At 41.3% G+C, this 21,938-nt stretch overlaps 1 protein-coding gene and 1 long non-coding RNA gene across 3 annotated transcripts in view; one reads left to right on the forward strand and one right to left on the reverse strand.

The window, feature by feature from the left end:
* LOC142818349 (uncharacterized) overlaps positions 1 to 16,903 on the forward strand; it is a 158,111-nt gene extending 141,208 nt beyond the window's left edge. The window contains exon 4 of the long non-coding RNA XR_012895815.1: positions 16,825 to 16,903. This is a non-coding gene — a long non-coding RNA (uncharacterized LOC142818349). The remainder of the gene's footprint in view (positions 1 to 16,824) is intronic.
* The window catches only part of RERG (RAS like estrogen regulated growth inhibitor), a 121,998-nt gene that overhangs the window by 60,756 nt on the left and 39,304 nt on the right, over positions 1 to 21,938 (reverse strand). The window lies entirely within an intron of this gene.

The raw sequence follows: 21,938 nt of genomic DNA on the forward strand, positions 1-21,938 counted from the left end.
ATGTTGATAAATACAAAGTAATGCATGTTGGAAAACAAATTCCAACAATACATAAAAAACGATGGAGTCTAAATGAGCTGTTGCCATTCCAGAAACAGATCTTGGTGTCATTGTGGATAGTTCTCTGAAAACATCCACATCAATCTGAAGCAGCAGTCAAAAAAAATCTAACAGTATATTGGGAGTCATTAGGAAAGGGAGATTTAAGAAGACAGAAAATAGCATACAGCTTTTATATAAATTTATGGCATGCCCACATCTTGAATTCTGCATTTAGATCTGGTCTCCCCATCTAAAAAAAAAAGGCAGTTCTATATTGGAAAATTGCAAAGATATATGAAAGGGTAGCAAAAATGAGTAGGGCTATGGAACAGCTGTCAGATGAGGAAAGATTAGTAAAATTTTCAGCTTGGGGAAAAGACAATTAAATGAGGATATGATAGAGGTGTATAAAATCATGACTGGCTTGGGGAAAGTATATAATAAAGTGTTATTTACTCCTTGTCCTAACAAAAGAATTAGCAGTTGCCAAATGAAATTAATGTGCAGCACATTTAAAACAAAGGGAAATGTTTCTTCTCACAATGCTCAGTCAACCTATGGAACTCCTTGCCAGGTGCTGTGAAGGCCAAGGGTATAACAGGGTTCAAAAAAGAACTAGATGAATTCATAGAGCGTAGGTCCATCAATGCCTATTAGCCAAGGTGGGTAGGGGTGCAAAACAATGCTCTGAAGTGTCCCTAGCTTTTTTCCCCAAAAAATCTGGGCATGGGCAATGAGGGATGGATTATTTGAAGGTTACCTATTCTTTTAGTTCCTTCTGCACATCTGGAGTTGGCCACTGTCAGAAGACAGGATACTGAGCTGGATGAACACCTGGTCTGACCCAGGATGGCCATGCTTCTGTTTCAGAACTGCCTTCCAAAGGGAGCAGTGAGGGCAAAAAAAACCTAACCAGCTTCAAAATTAAGCTTAAGGGACTGCCCACAACGACTCTCAGCTGATCTGTGACTGCTAGCAACAAATATGTCCAATGGGTAGTGATGGCCCAGTCGATACGGAGGGCTCGGAGTTACTACAGAGAATTTTTTCCAAAATGTCTGTCTGGCTGGTGGGTCTTACCCACATGCTCAGGGTCCAACTGATCACCATATTTGGGGCTAGGAAAGAATTTTCCCCTGGTTTAGATTGTCAGAGACCTTCAGGTTTTTTGCCTTCCTCTGCAGCATGGGATACTGGACACTTGCAGGATTAAACTAGTGTAAGTGGTTGTTTCTCTGTAACTCGAAGCTTTTCCCATCATGGTTTATGGATGTCAGTAATTCATCCAGAGATTAAAGGTCTATTAAACAAGTGGTTAGTTAAAGTTCTATGATCTGATATGTGTAAGAGTTCAGACCGAATGACCATGGTGGTCCCTTCTAGCCTTTAAAGTCTGATTCTAGATAGTCTGTATGAGATTTTAGTGGTGAAGAGCTCATCATTTGTGTTTTCACTTGCACATCACCAGTAAGAGCTGTACTCCCGTGGCAAGGAGAAGATTGGCAAGTGTAGACGCTCCCATGATTTTTGTGCAAAAAAGGGACTTTTTCCACTTTAACTGGCAAGTGTAGATATGCCCACAAAGAGGTAAAAAAAATCCATCTACAACATGTATATCTTAGACTATCAAAGCTAATCAATATCAAGGCAGAAACTTGGTCATCATCGTTTCAGTGACAAGTAATTTTTCCTCTTAAGTGTTTTGATATTTTGAGCAGACATACACTGAGTCACATTTTGCTCTCAGCTAAACCCATGTAATCCCACTGATGTTTTTTGGGGGGGTCAAGTGAAGCTAAAAATTGATTCAGTGTATTTAACTCTCAATAGGCTCAATGATTTTCTTTGTATTAGTCACTGCCATATTCACAGTATCACCCTCCCAACCATGAAATTCAGGATAAAAACAGCAGACTGTCTCCTTCTGGGCAACAAGAAATAGAGATATTTAGATATGGGCTTTTACTGTAAATTCTAACTTGGGCTGCTTCTCTTTCTCTTCTTTCCCATTTAGCTCTCCTCTCCCAATGCCTGAGGAATGAGTTACAGGAACATCTCATTCTTGTTGGTCAATAGCTTCCTCAGGCAGGCAGGCACCCATTCTTGACACTAGAACTGTGGCAATGTCCTCCTGCATAGCTCCCAACAAAAGCCAGTGCCTTCAAAGCACACGATGAATGAAACACCGGTTTGATAGAACTTTGACAGAAAATCAGAAGATTAATACTACAGAATCAACTTCTATGGTCTTCACTGCTGGCTCCAGGACAGCTTTGTCAATATATAGTTCAGTCTTAACACATATGTAAAACATGCATTGATCTTTAGAAAACACGTATGCTCTATTTTTAAAATCTCTATAAAGATCACATTTCCATTTACCTTCCACTATGAACTTTAGCTGACCTCTGGTGATATATAATGATATTTACACCTCCCCTGTATCTTGTCCTATTATAGTCATCTAAACTTTTAGAATTCCAGACATGCTATTTGAAGCAATTCAGATCAGCATCTGTCATTTGAGGGATACAGATACAGTAAAACCTTCTCTATGCAAAAAAAACCAAACTCAAAATCTGACTATAAGGGCTATCCCAAAAGAGGGGGAGTCCATACACAGCTACACAGATTTGGGGATTTTGCCTTTCCTTCCCCCATCTAAGTTTTGTTTTATAAAGATGTAATGAAGCTTGAACAGGACAGGAAATGTTTCATTTCACATCAGACAAAATGTTCATTCAACCCAAAATGAAAAACTTTTCTCTCTCCCCCCCCCTTTCAGTATGGTCAACGAACCAAAAAATCAGTTATTTGCACAGCTGTATGAGGCACTTCAAGGGAAGGGCATAGAGCAGACAAAGCCATGGCTATATATGATCATGGAGTTGACCCCTCTCACATAAGTGAAAGAGCGAATACACTGCATCCCTTAAAGAGGTGTACTGGTGCACACATACTCCTTGAGGCATTCAGTGTCTGTGAGGCAGAGTACCTCAGGTGTTCTCACTGGGCTGGTGTACCTCCAAACCATCCCTCCACCCCCCAATGGAAAAGTGAAGTCCTTAGTGTTTACTGTGCTGGCTAAATATCACATAGCACAGGAGTGGGCAAGAGGCAGCTATCAGGCCACATCCAGCCCGTCATGTCGCTGGATCTGGCCCGCAGCTGCCTCACTGGGATCCTTAATTACAGCACAGCTGCAGCTGCTTTAAATGTGGCTGCTCTATGCTGGGAGCAAGAAGGGAGGCTTTGTGCTTTGTCCCGCCCCTCAGCAAAATCTTGCTGCTCCCATTGGCCAGTTTGTGGCCAATAGGAGCTGAGACATTTTGGTGTCAGCAGGGGCAGCCAGTGAAGCCTTTTCTCTCCCTCCCTGACCCTGTCCGAAGCAGAGCTATGTGGAGCAGCTTGAGACTGCAGCCTTCAGGTTCCTGCAGGGTGGCTGGCTGGGAGCAGCCTAGGAAAGCGCCTCCCAGCCAGAGCTCTGCCTCTGGCATCCACCCCTTCTTCCCCCATCCAACTACCTGCCCCCAGGCCACCACCCAAACTCTCTGTATCCCTTTCCCGCAGGTCACAATTTCCTCCCAGACCCAGCACCCCCCCCCCTCCCCAGGCTAGAATCTTCTCCAGCACCCACACTACCTCCTCTGCCCCAGGTCACCACCCAAACCCTTTGCACCCCCTTCACATAGGTCACAACTCCCTCCCAGACCCTGCATCCCTCCTAGAACCCCTCCTCTAGGCCAGAATCCTCTCCTGCACCCATACACCTTTCTGGACTCTGCACCCCAAGCCTCTGCCCCAGATCATAACCCTCTCCTTCACCCAAACTCCCTCTCAGACTCCACACCCCCTCCTGCACCACAGTCCCCTACCCCAAGCTCCCGTCTGCACCCAACCTCTGTCCCAGACCCCACACCCTCTCAGTAGAAATGCAGCCCTTGACCACTTGCCAAAATCTTGTTGTGGCCCCCAGTTAAAAATTATTGCCCACCCCTGACGTAGCAGTAAGTTCTGAGCAAGCACCTGGGTATGATAACATTTCATTTTCATCATTATCTTATTGCACCTCTTATTTCAACGTATAACATTTGCGTGAAATGTACCAAATAAATCCCACCATATAGTATTACAGTTGTACAAGAACAGGAACAGTTTATTCAATTTATCTAAAACACTTTGTTCCGTACTGTATGTCTTTAAGTTCCAGCAACGTCTTACTCACTGAGATCCCAGCTCTTAAAAATAATAATGTACACATGTTTCCTACTTGGATTTATCATGAAGAGTAGGAAACTCTAAAGAGACAGCAAGTAAGGAGAGCAGGAGAGAAAAAAACCCAGCTGCAACCTGGAATCTTGCTATATATCCAGACAAAAGGCAGCCAGCTTGTAAAAACATTCAGGCAGTATAATGACCCCCGGTTGACATCAGGATATGACATCTAGAGGTAAGTTACTGAGCAAGTATCAGAGTGGATCAATGAAGATGAGTATGCAGGCAGCCGATTATGTACACACAGCATACATGGACTAATGCTGTGCACAAAGCTGATAAAGTAGGCCTGGGTATATTAAGATACCTAACATATGGTATGGTGTTTGGATAATTAACACAGTTTTCAGTTAAAAATCTAATGTTGCACTTTCTGCGCAGGTGCAAAAGCTACATAACAAAGTGGTAGTCCCTGAATTGGGTTCTCAGTTACCCTCCTCGGGTATATCTTCACTATGGGCTGGATTGACCAGGCAGAGGTTGATCCAGTGGGGGTCAATTTAACACACAATAAATTGACCGCTGATCCCTTTCCCGTTGACTCCGGTACTTTGCCTCAATGAGAAGCACAAGGGGAGTCGATGGGAAAGCGTCTCCAGTCAATACACCACAATGAAGATGCTCCATTGACTTCAGCTCCATTACTCATGTTGAAGTTGCATAACTCAGGTCGATCTGCTGCAGCAGTGTAGATCAGCCCTGCAGCAGTCCGCCCAGACCATTCTGAAACAGCAGGCTCAGGGCTCAGGCTCACAGGTAAGTTATAAGAGCTGCTCTGACACGCACCTAAAAAATTAGTTTTCTGGGCAACAATCTCCCAGTTATTAAATGTCATTTCCAAGAGCAGAGCCTTTGGCTTGAGTTATAAATAGAAAAGCCAATCCATTACAGCACACATAGGCTGAAGTGGGCATTTTAATCATTCAATTACTGTTGAATGTCACATCCTTTTAGACTGATGACCTCTCCACACTCGTGAAGATAAATGTGTTATGTTAACTTGAATTAGTGGATATTTGATATATGCATAATGAGCCAAGTCACAAACTCCTCGCTTAGTTTTTCCTCAATCCTTACTCGGGCAAAATTTCCACTAAAGTCCAGGGTCATTTAACCAAGTAAATGCCTCAGGCTTGACTCATTTCTTGCACTAGAGGGCAAAGGCAGTGTTTAGTGCAAAGTTCTTGACTGAAAACAGGTGCTTTCAAAGGACATCATCATGGTAGTCTTAAAAAAATAATTTGTAATCAACAGTGTTACCCCTTTAAAGCTCAAAGATAAACAGTAAGTGGCAGGTGAGCATGAGGGAAAGCTTTGCCTCTGTTACAATGTGAATAAAGGACAAACCTAAGTAGTATTAGAACTTTCTGATGCTGCACATGCATTCTAATCCCTTTTCCATCAGCCCAGCAGGGGCTGTGATAATATTTGCTGTGCACATCTACACTTTCTAATATTAAATCCAAAATATTTCCTTTCACCATTATTTTATATAGGTGAGATGCACATACAACTTTTGCCCAGGTTCATTAGTTGTTAAAAACACTAAAGAAGTAAGTGTGTATGTGTGAAAGAGATACATACAACATTTATTGATATAAAACCGTGGTCCCCAACCCGGGCGCGGCGCTTGCCAGGGGGCGCCTTCCCCGGGCGCGCGGCTATGGGGGGGCCCTGGCCCCGCGGCTATGGGGGGGCCCCGCCCCCGGGCATGCGGCTGGGGGGGGCCGCCCCCGGGCGGGCAAGTGTCCCCGCCCCCTGGCGCCCAGCAGGCGAACGGCCACGCCCCCTGGCGCCCGCCAACCTGAAAAGGTTGGGGACCACTGATATAAAACATGAATTCACATTTTGATTTAAAAGGCCTCCCTCCAACATTGTTGGTAGAAAATGTACAGGTTTTTGACCAACTCTAATGTTTTTCAATACAAAAAATCTACATTAGAAGATGGTTGTTTAAATTGCAAAGAATTAAGTTGCTTGTGGAAACTTAATTCGGAATGCTTATATGTATGTCTTGTGATTTTCTTTATTTACATGCTCATTTAGTTTTAATTTCCCCCTTCAAAACCCCAGCCTCATTCAATACACAGGCTGGATGTTGAACAAGGGGGTTTAGTAACAAGCCACAGTGTTGGCTCTAGGAAACTTGCATTATTTGTTGCAGATGTTGGACAGTTTTGAATAGTTATGAACTAGAGATGCTTGAAAATTTTCCATCCCAACTGTTTTTCAACTGAAAATTGGGGTTTTGAAGGAAGAATGTTTTTCAGTGAGTGCTTTCGGTGTGCTGGGTTCCCCAGATGACCTATATGAAAAAAAATGCCGTCAGCAGGAGAGGACACCAGAGTGCATCACTGACCATGTAGTCTGGCCAGGTGCCCTGGTCGATGGAGGAGAAGGCACCATGTTGACTTTTAGAATCAACATTTTCATGAATGGGTTTGGGCAATGAATTCAGGGTTTGATTTTTCAATTAAAAGTGAACATTTTCCATGGCAAGAGGAAAAAAAATCTGTGAGCTCTACTAGGAACAGCATAGCAAATCTTTGCAATGTAACTCACAAAAGCAGAGATTTTATCACGGGTCTTGTTATATCTCACAGTATGTCTACACTGCAGAGATCGAAGCTGCCACTGTCAAGCTTCCAGGGTTCAAATAAGTAGGTCTAGTGAAGACATGCTAATTTTAAGTGAAAGAGGCACTCCAGTTGATGTTTCCACGAGGAGTAAGGGAAGTTGAAAGGAGAGTGTTTTTCCTTCAACTTCCTACAATGTGGACTGTGCCAAAAGTAGAGTACTTTGACTTCAGCTACACAGTTAACATAGCTGAAATTGCGTATCTTAATTCAACCTTATTCCGTAGTGTAGACGTACCCTCATATTTTACATAATGCGCCAGTACTTAGCGATACAGGTTTATGTGAGAATCTGTTTTTAATAGTAAGTTTCTAGCTTTAATGACTACAGATAAAAGCTTGAAAATATTCTCTGAGAACCCTAAGCACTCAGAAAGATGATAGTTAATAACCCCCACCCATCCCCACTACACACACACTCACTCTTTCTCTCTTTTTTAATCTAATGGTTTTGAAGACACACAGGTGATTTTTTTTTTGCGCACTATACTAGCTTTTGAACATTAGGAATTGGCAGGTACTGAACAGAACTAGAGAAGATGATGCAGTAAAATAATAATTTGGTTGTGCAAGATACTGAGTTTCACCTGAAAGGAACTGAATTGTATCACTCTGAGAGCCCCAGTGCTCTTAAGGAGGATGAAAGTCTCAAGGGAACAGAGCATTCAATGGGAGCAGAGGGAAACCATCCCGTAGTTGGGACCCTCCTCCCAGAGCATGTTGCGGTATCCTCTCGCACTGAGGATACCTCTGAGGGGGAGGGAATGACAGTTAGGAAGAGGCAGGTGTTAGTAGTGGGTGATTCAATCGTTAGAAACATAGATAGTTGGGTTTTTGATGACCGGGAGAACTGTATGGTCACTTGCCTGGCTGGTGCGAAGGTTGAGGATCTCTCGAGGCATCTAGATAGACTTATGTGTAGTACTGGGGAGGAGCCAGTGGTCGTGGTACATGTAGGTACCAATGACATAGGGAAGGGTAGGAGAGATGTCCTGGAGGCCAAATTTAGGCTGCTAGGAAAGAGACTGAGATCCAGGACCTCTATGGTGGCATTCTCAGAAATGCTTCCAGTTCCATGTGCAGGGCCAGGTAGGCAGGCAGAGCTTCAGAGTCTCAATGCGTGGATGAGACGATGGTGTAGGGAAGAGGGGTTTAGATTTATTAGGAACTGGGGACATTTTTGGGAGGGGGGGAGCCTATACAGGAAGGATGGGCTCCACCTAAACCAGGGTGGAACCAGACTGCTGGCACTAAACATTAAAAAGACCGTAGAGCAGTTTTTAAACTAAGAGATAGGGGAAAGCCGATTGGTGCGGAGATGCACGTAAATCGGAGGGAGACTTCTCTTAGAGGAAAATCTATTGATAAAGATTTTCTAGGCTGTAGTCAGAAAGAGAGGAGGGGAGAGGGCAAACCATGGGACAGAGCAGACAAACAACCGCATATAAATGAATCCATTGCATCAGGGAAGGGCACACAAATAAGCAGTGGCAAATTTTTAAAGTGCTTCTACACAAATGCTAGGAGTCTGACTAATAAGATGGGTGAACTAGAGTACCTCGTATTAAATGAGGACATTGACATAATAGGCATCACCAAAACCTGGTGGAATGAGGAAAATCTGTGGGACACAATCATACCGGGATATAAAATATATAGAAAGGATAGAGCAGGCCGGGTGGGTGGTGGAGTGGCACTGTATGTAAAAGATAGTGTAGAATCAAATAAAATAAAAATATTAAGTGAATCAACATGTTCCATAGAATCGCTATGGATAGTAATTCCATGCTCCAATAATAAGAAATTAGCAATAGGGATATATTACCGACCACCTGACCAGGACAGTGATACTGACATTGAAATACTGAGGGAGATTAGAGAGGCTACCAAAATAGAGAACTCTATAATAATGGGGGATTTTAATTACCCCCATATTGACTGGATACATGTCACCTCAGGAAGAGAAGCGGAGATAAAATTTCTCAATGGCTTAAATGACTGCTTCTTGGAGCAGCTGGTGCAGGAACCCACAAGGGAACAGGCAATTCTCGACTTAGTTCTGAGTGGAGAGCAGGATCAGGTCCAGGAAATAACCGTTACAGGACCGCTTGGGAATAGTGACCATAATATAATAACATTCAACATTCCTGTGGTGGGAAGAACACCTCAGCAATCCAGCACCCTGGCATTTAAATTCAAAAAGGGGAATTACACAAAAATGAGGAGGTTAGTTAAACAGAAATTAAAAGGCAAAGTGACTAGAGCCAAATCCCTGAAAGCTGCATGGAAACTTTTCAAAGACACCATAATAGAGGCCCAACTTAAATGTATACCCCAAATTAAAAAACATAGCAAGAGACCTAAAAAAAGTGTCACCATGGCTTAACCACCATGTAAAAGAAGCAGTGAGGGACAAAAAGGTATCTTTTAAGAAGTGGAAGTCCAATCCTAGTGAGATAAATAGAAAGGAACATAAATACTGTCAAATCAAGTGTAAAAATGCAATAAGAAAAGCAAAAAAAGATTTTGAGGAACATCTAGCCAAAAACTCAAAAAGGAATAACAAAATGTTTTTTAAGTACATTAGAATCAGGAAGCCTGCTAAAAAACCTATGGGTCCCCTAGATGATCAAGCTATAAAAGGAGCAATCAAGGACGATAAAGCCATTGCAGATAAACTAAATGATTTCTTTGCTGCGGTCTTCATGGCTGAGGATGTTGGGGAGATTCCTGAATCTGCACCATCCTTTGTGGGTGATGAATCTGAGGAACTGTCCGGGATTGAAGTGTCATTAGAGGAGGTTTTGGAACAAATAGAAAAACTTAATGTTAATAAATCTCCGGGACCGGATGGCATTCATCCAAGGGTTCTAAAAGAACTCAAATGGGAAATTGCTGAGCTATTATCTGTGGTTTGTAACATATCCTTTAAATCTGCTTCCGTACCTAATGACTGGAAGGTAGCCAACGTGACACCAATATTTAAAAAGGGCTCTAGAGGCGATCCTGGCAATTACAGACCGGTAAGTCTAATTTCAGTACCGGGCAAATTAGTAGAAACAACAGTGAAGAATAAAATTGTGAAGCATGTAAAAGAACATAATTTGTTGGACAAAAGTCAACATGGTTTCTGTAAAGGGAAATCCTGTCTTACTAATCTATTAGAGTTCTTTGAAGGAGTTAACAAACATGCGGATAAGGGGGATCCAGTAGATATAGTATACTTAGACTTTCAGAAAGCCTTTGACAAGGTCCCTCACCAAAGTCTCTTGTGTAAATTACATGGCCATGGGATAAGAGGGAAGGTCCTTTCTTGGATTGAGAACTGGCTAAAAGACAGGAAACAAAGGGTAGGAATAAATGGTAAATTTTCAGATTGGAGTGGGGTAACTAGTGGTGTCCCCAAGGGTCAGTCCTGGGACCAATCCTTTTCAACGTATTCATAAATGATCTGGAGAAAGGGGTAAACAGTGTGGTGGTAAAGTTTACAGATGATACCAAACTATTTAGGATAGTCAAGACAGAAGCAGACTGTGAGGGACGCCAAGAAGATCTCGCCAAACTGAGTGATTGGGCAACAAAATGGCAAATGAAATTTAATGTGGATAAGTGTAAAGTAATGCACATCGGGAAAAATAACCCCAACTATACGTACAGTATGATGGGGGCAAATTTGGCTATGACAAATCAGGAAAGAGATCTTGGAATTATCGTGGACAGTTCTCTGAAAACTTCCACTCAGTGTGCAGCGGCGGTCAAAAAGGCAAATAGGATGCTAGGAATTATTAGGAAAGGGATTGAAAATAAGACCCAGAATATTTTACTGCCCTTGTATAAAACTACGTTACGCCCACATCTTGAATACTGTGTACAGATGTGGTCTCCTCACCTCAAAAAAGATATTTTGGCCTTAGAAAGGGTTCAGAAAAGGGCGACTAAAACGATTAGGGGTTTGGAACGGGTCCCATATGAGGAGAGGTTAAAACGACTGGGACTTTTCAGTTTAGAAAAGAGGAGACTGAGGGGGGATATGATAGAGGTCTATAAAATCATGAGTGGTGTAGAGAGGGCCGATACAGAAAAGTTATTTATTAGTTCCCTAAATAGAAGAACTAGAGGACACCAAATGAAATTAATGGGTAGCAGGTTTAAAACTAAAAAAAGAAAGTTCTTCTTTACACAGCGTGTAGTCAACCTGTGGAACTCCTTGCCAGAGGAGGCTGTGAAGGCTAGGACTATAATAGAGTTTAAAGAGAAGCTAGAGAATTTCATGGAGGTTAGGTCCATAAAAGGCCAGGGGATAAAATGGTGTCCTTGGCCTCTGTTTGTCAGAGGCTGGAGAGAGTTGGCAGAAGACAAATCGCTTCATTGTGTCTTCGGTTCACCCTCTCTGGGGCACCTGGTGCTGGCCACTGTCGGCAGACAGGATACTGGGCTGGAAGGACCTTTGGTCTGACCCAGTACGGCCATTCTTATGTTCTTATGTTCCCCATTCCCACTGCAGTTAGGATCTGAAAAACTGCAGACATTTTTCATTATTATTTAATTTTGATGTCGATTCCACCTCATCTGATGTGTTTTCAAGTCTAACACTCTTCAATATCATATAATTATTAAAAACATCCAACGATGTCTTTATCTGCATTTCATTTATTAAATCTAATAATAACAATAGTGCATAAAGCCTTTTGGTGCCTGTTATTAATGCAGCAGCTCTGTTGACCTGATTATCATTCTTATCTGTATTACCAGGCTGTAATATTAAGCTTCTACAATGTACTATGTAAATTGTGCTAATAGGTGCTGTTATTAGGTTTATGAGTACAGAAATGTAATATCCCCCTCCCCCCCCCCCGTTGGATGAGCACCATGTCTTTCAAATTCTCCCTTAAAAAGTGCAAAAGGAAACATTTTCAAGGGGTTCTGCCCAATTAGACCAGTTCTTAAAAGGTTTGTTTCATATTTTTAAGGAAGGTATTTTTAATCAAGTATAAATTGTAATGTTTTCAGAACATTTTGAATCATTTGAAAGAAAAATACACTGTTTTCACTTCAGTCTTGTGCTGTGTGATGAGCTTATGAGCTAACGTGTTGCTAGTAAACTCAAGGGAGGTATTGTCTCTCAGTCTGTTTTTAAAGAACTTAGTACAATGGGCCACGGACGCTGATTGAGGTCCTTCACTGCTACTGGTGTAAATACAATGACAACAGTACATAAGAACTAAACAGTGAAACAGATCAGTCTAAGGTAAGTGCAATGCCCACACAACTGGAATAAATAGTAAAAGTAAATCCATTTTGAAAATCTTTCATTGGAAATGCTTTTTCTGTTTTTGGTAATGAGCAAAACTAATAAAAATAATGGGCAAGATTCTGTTACCTTTACTCACATTGATGGGTTCCTTTCTCTGCCAGAGGTCCCAAAGATTTCTCCGGGTCAAGTCAAGGGCTGAGGTTTTTTTCAAGCCGAGTGGTAATAATATGTAATTTTTATCTGGATTGTACTTCAGTGAGGATGATAAAAATAATAACGATATCCAGCTTTATATAGTGTTTTCCCTCAGTAGTTCTCAAAGTAGTTACAAAGGAGGTCGGGATCATTATCCCTAGTGTACAGATGAGGAAACTAAGGCTCAGAGAGAGAGCCAGTGACATGCCCAGTTGGCTAGCGGCAAAGGACCCATTTTTGCTCTGAGTTACATAAGTCATCAATATATTAATTCACCAGGATTAAGGCTTTCAACTCACCTTGTTGAGTAATTATAAGTAGGTGGATTGTTTACATTTTTCTATATGTTTAGAGGAAGTGAAAAATACTCTTAAATTAAACTCTAAATAAACACTTCCAACCCTATGGAAAGCAAATGTAATACAGTATGGTCTTTACTAACATATTTTAATGCCCTTCCATGGCAAAATGGATACTCTTATTTGTAAGTGATTCTTTAGAAATGAACAAATGTTTTCCTCAAATTCTGCAGCTAGTTAGAGCTGAATTTCCATCAGCTGATAAAGTAGGATGGAGCAAGTAGGGGGTATTGTTTTTCACTTCTGACACAGCCACCTCTTGTAACTAAGCTGCACTCTACAGCTCAAACAAAAGATTTTCAAAAGATGAATGGACTTTATTATATGCTTTACAACTCATGGAGATCAGGGATGGTATGCTTTTTCTTATTTTTTTAGACCATCATTGAATACACTTTTTAAGGAAAGAGTTAGAATGGCGATCATTCATCACTACAAAGGATTTAGTCCTTCAGAAAGAGGCATTCACAGTAGGCAATGTTGTTTGAATTTGATAATTAGTTATGGTCCTTCAAAAACTGAGAAGCGAGATCAGTGTAACAATACTAAAGGGTTAAAACAATGAACCAAAATAAGGAGTCATCGGTATAATGAGCGAATATTTATTTAAGTTGTGTTCTCCCAGGGCATGATTAGCAGAAGCCGAACAATATGTAAGAGAAAAAAAGAAGAAAATCTTGCATTCCCAATGTACACAAAACTCATGCTCATTTTAGTGGGAGTTTCAGGTAAGCCAGGAAAGCAGGATTGGGCCATATTTTATTTAAATTGGTGAATCTCATTAATAGCAGGGATAAAGAACAAAACTGCCATAATCTCTACTTTCAGATGTGCCTAATAACCCAACCCTAGGCTTAATTCTACATTTTGTTACACCAGCTTCATGACCAGCAAAGTCAGTAAAACTCCATAGGTGTAAAACTCCTGTAACAGAAAATTAGATCTCAGTTTTGTCTATCACTTCACAGTAACATAGAGGGCCTGCTCCTACAATGCTAAAAGCAATGATTTAACTCAAATTTCAAAGGATCTGGGCCCTTAACCTTCAAACACCTGCCTATGTAGGAAAATTAATCACAAAAGTTAGGGACTCAACGTTATTTCATGCCCAACTATTCTCAAATTCCAAACTGCTTCATATACTTGCAGTCTATGCTCTAGTCTGGATGTAAGGCCCCACTGTCTCTATATGTATGCAGTCTCTAGAAGCTGGGATTTCCATGGCAGCTATACAAGTAGGAAAGTAGAAGAGATCAGAGTTTCTCAAAAGATTTCCCATACTTCTTGGATTCAGTCATCTATGTATAATCAGGAGAACAGTCTCTCTTGCAGTATTTTGCTGCTTCTGTTTGAAACCAAGAAGAGGCATGTGCAAAGCTATAGAAAGGTTAACTAAATATACAACAAACTGAATCTTTCTGAATGTTACAAAAGAAAACCAACAAAACCCCACAAAACACCCATTACCTGCTTTAGGGTCAATATAGTTTAAAATTCTGGTACGAAAGTTTAGGTTATTTCTTAATTTCTCAATATCCGTGCTGCAGATATTTCCTTTGTAAAAGCAGCTAGTTAATGTCAAACATCTACAGTTCAGCATTTACAGATTAGGAGTTTATTGCAGCAGCTGTAATCTTCACGCATTTCAAGAGAAATATATTAGGAGATACTTTACATGTATTTTCCTGTGTTCGCATAAAGGCTTGCATTTTGCCCAATAACATGTAAGACCAGGGCATAAATTACCTAGCAACGTTCTGAATCAATAAGACCTAAGGGAAAAACAAAGTTGAAACTTCTAAATCTGAAATCTTAGTCGAGTTGTGAATGTGTCTTCTAGGACCAGTTCTTCCTTCAAGAGAACAAAAATACAGGAGGATTGGTAACAGAAGATGGAGTTTTTTGCCACAAGACCAGGCCCTTTTCACTGAACAGCATATGGAAGTCTCAAGCCACAACTGTCTGATGGTTGCTTGGTGTCTTACATAAAGTGAGCTGGTGAATCGCAGTCAAGTTCCAAGTAGATATAAGAAATAGCCTGGACCCACTAGGCTCAGGTCTGAATTTCAGAGGCTGAATGTTCCTGTCCATTTAGGGCAGGTTTATGATTGTTCCTTGATCCAAAGTTGCTCTAAGCTGGTATAATTAGACAGGAAGGATTCCCACAGAATGGGGCCCCTAGTGTATGAGAAAAAAGACGAAGGCAAAGCACCTCTATACCCCTGAAATCTTTGGCCACTGTAATGATCCTTGGGGTCCATTTGCAGCTGGCACAGGTCAGGATGTTCTAATTGGTTCCAGGAGATGGGTATGACCTTGCGGGGTTTGAAGCCCATCTCTAAATCTGAGCCTTCCTGAAGTTCATGGTATTTCAGTTCAGGACCTTGCAAAGACTGGTTTGAGGGACAAACTCTGACCCGAGTTTTCAGTTTAGTCCCCTCTCTCTCAGATTATGAGCCATAATACTGAACACAAATGCCACTATGACAAACACAAGCTGGCAGTTTCAGCAGCGAGTCCAAGGCTTCCATTGGTAGGAAGACAGCACTAGCCTTTCACCCATACAAAGGATCCCTCCAAGGCTAGAAGCAGTTTCCTTATGGGGCATCTTGCTCTGGCATGTTTCATAGAGTATGTGTGTTCTGTATGGTGACCTCATGCTCCAGGGCTGCCAGTTCAGCAGCTGTCACTGCCGCTAATTGCATATATGATTGAGGATTTGATTGTGCTTTGGCCATTGAAATCCACACCAAAGTTGAGGCCGTTGATGACATCTAAACATGCTTGATAGTTACTCAGAATGATGGCCTGGATTCAGCCAAGTATTTAATTTAAATAGGCAGCTCCGATATGAACATATAATACCATTTAAACCAGAGCATCTGGGGAAATCAAGTAGAGTTTGTAATAGATCATTTAAAAACACCTAGTACTGTAATTAAACTTCCATAAATATGTTTCAACAATTTATTATGATGTTATTAAGGTACAATAAGAATCTAACTAAATGTGTGTAACATCCTTTACAAGTCAATGAGACAACTCAAAGTTAAGTGCATATGGTCTAGTCCCTTGCTTAATCAAAGTCTGCCACACTATACTGTCTAAATCCTGCCTATCTGATGGTGCAGCTGTTTGGATGAAATAAGGGTGATGGTAATTAATGCTGATTCATCCAAACATTTGGGGCAATCCCTTCCATTGAGATTCCTAAATATCCATTTAATTTAGATTGTTATGGTACCTTAATAATGTGTTTAAAAATAATCTGCTATAAACTCTACTTGATTATCTCAAATGTTCTGGTTTAAATGTTATTATGTTTTCATATAGGAGCTGACTATTTAAATTATACATACACCTATTTGAGATCTGTGACTAAACCCATGTCTACACCACAGATTTCTGTTAGCATAGCTGTCAGTCAGTAGTGCTAAGAGCTGAAATCCCTGTCAGACACAGCTGTCCCAGCAAGAAGTCCCTACTGTTGATGCAGCAGTACTGGCAAAGCTCTGCTTTTACTGGTACAGCTTGTTCTGTTCATGCAAGAGAAGGGGGACATCTTGCTGGGATAGCTCTGTCCACTCTGGGAGTGTTTTGCTAGGATAGTATACCCATATTCCTATGCTAGTTTAATGCTCTGCGTATAGACATGGTGCAATTCAACTTTTGTTATTATTTATTATTTGTATTAAAGCAATTTATGTGGGACCACTCATGCTTAAATGCTTTGATGGACTGGACTAAAGTGCTTGGAACTTAGGAGAACAAAAGCTTTAATTTTCTTTTTGCCTGTATCTCCTTTCAAGTCATTCTCTGATGAATGGTGTGGCCAGAGTTCCCCTCCTGAGTTCTAAATTGTGTCCTAAACACATGAGCACTGGCAGTTTGATTGTGGGGCCTCACAGGACACTTTCTCAGCCTTTGCCTTTTATTTCCCTAGTTTGTGACTCTGTTGGTGAATGAACAGACAAAACCTAGGCGTGGCCTGAAGGATGAAATAATGGAATGACAATGCAAATCCACCTCTTTCACTCCATTTCTCATTCTCTATGTTTTTCAGTTAGATGGATCATCTATTTCCTTTTCTATGGCCTGTCCACGTGGCCTTGAACTTGCATTAAGAGATCGGCAAATTTCAGGCAAGTAGCAAAACCCAGCTTTTTTCAACCCTTATTTGCTCAAATGACTGTGATAAATTTCTCACTATATTGGAGAATGGGCTAACATTTTTCCCTGTGTGTGGAAGTGGAAGTGAAACGCATACATACACAGAACGTTCAGATACCATCGAAAAGAAAACTAAAAGGTAAACGTTTTGGGAGGATTCTGTGCTCTAAATCCATCAATGACTGAACATCATCTATATTTGACTCTTTATTTCTGTGTCTTGCACATTGACTGTTTCACTTATCTTTTCTACAGTTTGCTCCCTTGTAAACAGATCAGAAGCAACCAAGTTAGAACAAAGTCTGCAGAGCAGATCATTGCAATGTATTGGGACTGAGAGGGTAGGCCGTCATTCTAACTCCCACAGCTGGTTCCAAGAAAGAATCAGGGAAATGTGAGAACATTTAAATTTCCCACGTTTAATATACAAAGCTAACCTTGCTAATAGCCCAGCTATAGGCTAGAGTCTCTCCTGTGCATATTGTTTGTATTATAATACAAATTAAAACATTTTTAAATCAAAACAAACAAAAATAGAAATAAAATTATTTCAAAATGAAAAAATGACAAAGCTTCATTCAGAAGTGACAGAATGGGATGTTTTGATGTTTTCAGAACTCTACCCCTCCCTTCCTATCTTCTTCCAAGACAGAATTCCAGCAAAATCAAACCAATTTCATGAAGTGATTCAATTTTTACAAAACTGCACATTCTGTGGGACTATGGGTCCCTGAAAGTTTCTCTGACCAGCTTTACCTAACATGTCTAATGGGGAGAGCAGGATACTAGAGGCACATCTACACAGCAGGGCTAAACTCGAAATAAGCTATGCAACTTGAGCGACGTCAATTGCGTAGCGTAAGTCGAAATAGTTTTTTGATTTTTGGCGTTGTCTGCACAGCAGTTATTTCAAGAGAGAGCACTCTTCCCTTGACTTCCCTTACTCCTCGCACAATGAGGGTTACAGGAGTCAGAATAAGCAGTTCTCTAGCTCAACATTATTTCAACATTATGTTGAAATAACTGCGTATGTGTAGACACAGACTATGTTATTTTGGAATAGCGTCCGTTATTATGTCTACACAACAGCGTTATTTCATAGCCCAAGAGATGAGATTGCTGCCTTTTAATTCCAGGTCTTCCATTGACTTATTGGGTGATCTTGGGTACATCACTGCAATTTTTATTCCTTGGTTTCCCCATCAGCAAAGTGAGCAGAACAACTTCTGTCCCTCAGAGGAATGTGACAATGAATTGCTGTCAGTAAAGCTCTTCAAACTTCTCTGACGAATGGTCTGACAGTACCAGATAACTGAAAAGGATAATAGTAATATTATATAGAAGGTTACATTCCACCACATGGGACTCTTAAGAGAGACATCACAAACAGTTTAGGGATAAGCTTTCTTATCATGTAAAATCAATACTATTTTTTTCTCTCTTTTGAGATGAGTAAAGTGTCTAGATGGAAGATTTTAGAAAACGGTACTAGTCTATTTTATTTTTCATTGGTTCTGTGCTGCATTAATCACTGGAGGGTCTGTGGCATTATGGTTTTCTTAGCAACACGAGGAACATCTGTCATAGGCTTTGTTCTCACATCCGCTCCTCAGGTGGAGAAGTGCGTGCAATGGGGCATTTTGTTTTGAAAGATGGTTTGTTCTCATTACTGTATACAACTACTACAATGAACTCTCATGTCTGAATAATCTCGGAAGAGATGAGGAGGCACAGAGTCACGGCAGGAAGGAGACTGACTAGTACCTCTTCGAATGCAATGTATTAGGTCTGTTATTTATAACCTGAAATGTATTTTTCATCTTCTTCTTGAAACAGGTTGAACTAACCACAAGCAGCTTAGCAAGGGACAATCGACTGTGTCTTTCTTTAGATAGCACTAAGCAATGACATAGCCACAGCATGAATCAGTACGCTCATTCCTTGGCTCTCTTTTGTACTGCTTCTGCTGCCTGCTGTTTCTAGTCATTACAATGGCTGCTTGCAACAGTGAAAGGTGAGTCATAATCGGTGATAATAAAAAGTAGGGTATATTTTTAAGTCTAGAACTAAGGAACTGATGAGGAATAAATTTGTCCTCAGCCTTGTCTCTTTCCCACAAAGGATGCATCTTATTGAGGGCATAAGTAGGTGTAACTCTGCAGAAGTCAAGGAATTGCACTTGTTTATGCCAGCAGTGAATGTGATCACAAATTGTTCCAACCTTCCTTACATCTGTGGATTCCTCCTTAGATCCCATTGATACTTCGACCCCTGCTCCCTTTCCACGCATGTCCTCCCAGAAACTGTTGCAAACTGACTCACCCACCCCCTGCTCCTGGCTCTCGTTTCTATTTATACATCTCCCTGCACCCGCTCACCAGATGGTTCTCTCCTAGCCCTCAATCTACACTTGGCCCAACTTCCTGTATTAGTTCCCCACTCTACTGAGTAGGATGGCTGGCTGCGGACTTATTTCAGACACGTGTCCCAACCCTCGTAAAAGCTCCCTAGTCCCACTGCATAGCACTGGAATTTAACACTAAAACCAGCCAGTTTCCAGCCAGCATCTAGAATTAGGATGAAACAGAAGCCACAAATTAAAATGAACACCGTTATGGTTTGAGGTTTAAAGTGCAAATAACTTCTTTATTCCCCTGGGCGTCTTGGCCTGTAATGTTTTCAGTCTTGTTTAAGTGCACAGTTTGTTGGGAATATATTTTTATTTCCTTTTGCTCTTTCTGACCACAAATATACATCTGGCCAAGAAAGAAGGTACACCTGTCAATAGAGTGTGGTTCAGGGAGCACTAGCATAAACCAATTTGATATAATTAATGCAGATGAAAATAGGAAATACTGTTATACTCAGTAATTCAAGCTGGAAGCCAAAATGTGAAACTTACCATGAGAATTGTGACTTTTTTGGAATTTCTCAGTTGGATGAAACCAGAACAAAGAACCCTCAAAAATCTCAACAAAGGACCTGATTTCCAGCCTATGAAGTCTTAGCTCCAAGAGTTATATGATAGCATGAGTATCTTAACTTTCATTCAAAATAAGAGTACATCTTCTGCTTGCGGGTTTGTAGAGATAAGTTGAAAAAGTGACCAGATGTATCCTGAAGGGTCAAAAGCCAGAAGGTGAACAAAAAGAACCTAAAATGTCTCTTTTTAAACAAATACATCCTAATGGTTTATAAGCCAATGTTGATTTGGGATGGATTCTGACTCATAATTTTTGAAAGCTTGGGATTAGCAATACTGAGCTCTACAAATAAGAACAGAACAGAGTCAGACTGTCAAACATTTTGCAGTTCATCTGTCACGAATAATATAACGCCATGTAGTGACAGCATGAAGCCAAACAAACAAAAATCAAGATACTATCTGGTCATAAAACCCATCTGCATAAGTATTTATAAACTGACCATATGACTGTGATATGTAGAGTATTCAGGTGTTAATGCTCTAATTTATTTTTGAAAGAGATGCAGTTGGAACACTGGAAGAGAAGTTTTGTAGGGTTTCACAGAAGGGGATACACAAATACTGTAATAAGGAATTTCTGGGAGGATTCAACTCAGTTTAATACTTTGAACGATATTAACTGAGCATTCAGTAGCTCCAAAAAAATTGAAGAACTGGGGTGAGCTAATCCAGGAAAGCCATCAACCATAGGGGAGCTAATTTCCTCTCTCATTGTCCTTCCTCCCATGTCAGAAAAAAATCGCAAGAGATTTTACTTATTGCTGACACATACCCTACATCATTTCACATTTTCTTGGCACTTCTCATTGGTGTTCCAAACAGGCATAAGCAGGAGCAAAAGTGAGGCCCGGAAAGATGAAAATAAAAAGCAAGGTGAGAAATCAAATGCTCAAAGAAGAAAGGAAGATATCAAAGAATAGTGTGTGGTCAGAATTGTCATGATTCCCATAAGTTTGCAGGGCTGTGCGAAGAGACTGTGCAACTGGAGTCCTCGGAAGAGGATTATTTAAAGGACCAGATCCACCAGTGTTGTATATTTGGGTAGCTGCATTTACTTTATCAAAGCTATCTCAGCTGAGTACCTGGCCCTTTATTGGTTAAGTTCCAATACTGTGTGATAAACACTGCAAAAACAAAGTGAAAGACCACCAGCTGTGGACCATGAACCTACAATCACTACATCTCAGAGACAGTGAGATTCTGCAGGCCATGTGTGACAGCAGGAGTTCTCAAGCTTTTTCTTTCTGAGGACCCCAACTTGCTATGAAAACACCATGGCTCCTCTGTCACAACTGTTTTTCTGCATATAAAAGTCAGGGTTGGCATTAGGGCAGGGCTACTCAACTTTGGAAGCCCTGGGGGCCACAATGATACTCACAGCACATGCAGAGGGCTGCAACTTAAGTGTGGCTGCATATACATGCAAAAATACATGCAAATAGCTCATTTCACACTGACGGGCATGAATAGAACGATTAAGCCTTAAGACATGGCACCGGACCCAAACGTGGCCAGCGTGAGCCAGTCAGCACCTCTCAAGCGCAGCCCACAAGGCTAAGCAGCCAGCACTTCCCACAATGCCCCACTGCTCCTGGTACCTCCTCCCTGGGGGCTAGAATCACCAACAGGCTGTACCTGTCTGTTGCAGCCAATCCGTCTGCTTGCGTCTTTCAATGCTCACCCAGCCTGGGAGATGCCTCGCCTTTGTGGAGCATGTTCCCAGTGAAGCCCATGTTCAAAGGATTCCACCTATGGGCCATGTGTTGAGTCCTGCGTAAACCCAAACTGCACTGTGGGCCACAAACAAATGGTCTGGGGGCCACATGTTGAATAGCCCTGCATTAGGGCAATTGCCTGAGTCCCCATGCTACAAGGTCCTCTGTGAAGCTACATTCCTTAAGCATCAGCCCCAAGAGGTGGGAGTTAGAGCCCTGGGCTCCAGCCCCATGCAGTGGGGCTTTAGCTTTTTGCCCTGGGCCCTGGTGAGTCTGACAGTGGCCATACTTGGTGACTCCCGTGAA

The sequence above is a fragment of the Pelodiscus sinensis genome, chromosome 1 (genome assembly GCF_049634645.1).
Source record: "Pelodiscus sinensis isolate JC-2024 chromosome 1, ASM4963464v1, whole genome shotgun sequence".
Lineage (NCBI taxonomy): Eukaryota > Metazoa > Chordata > Testudines > Trionychidae > Pelodiscus > Pelodiscus sinensis.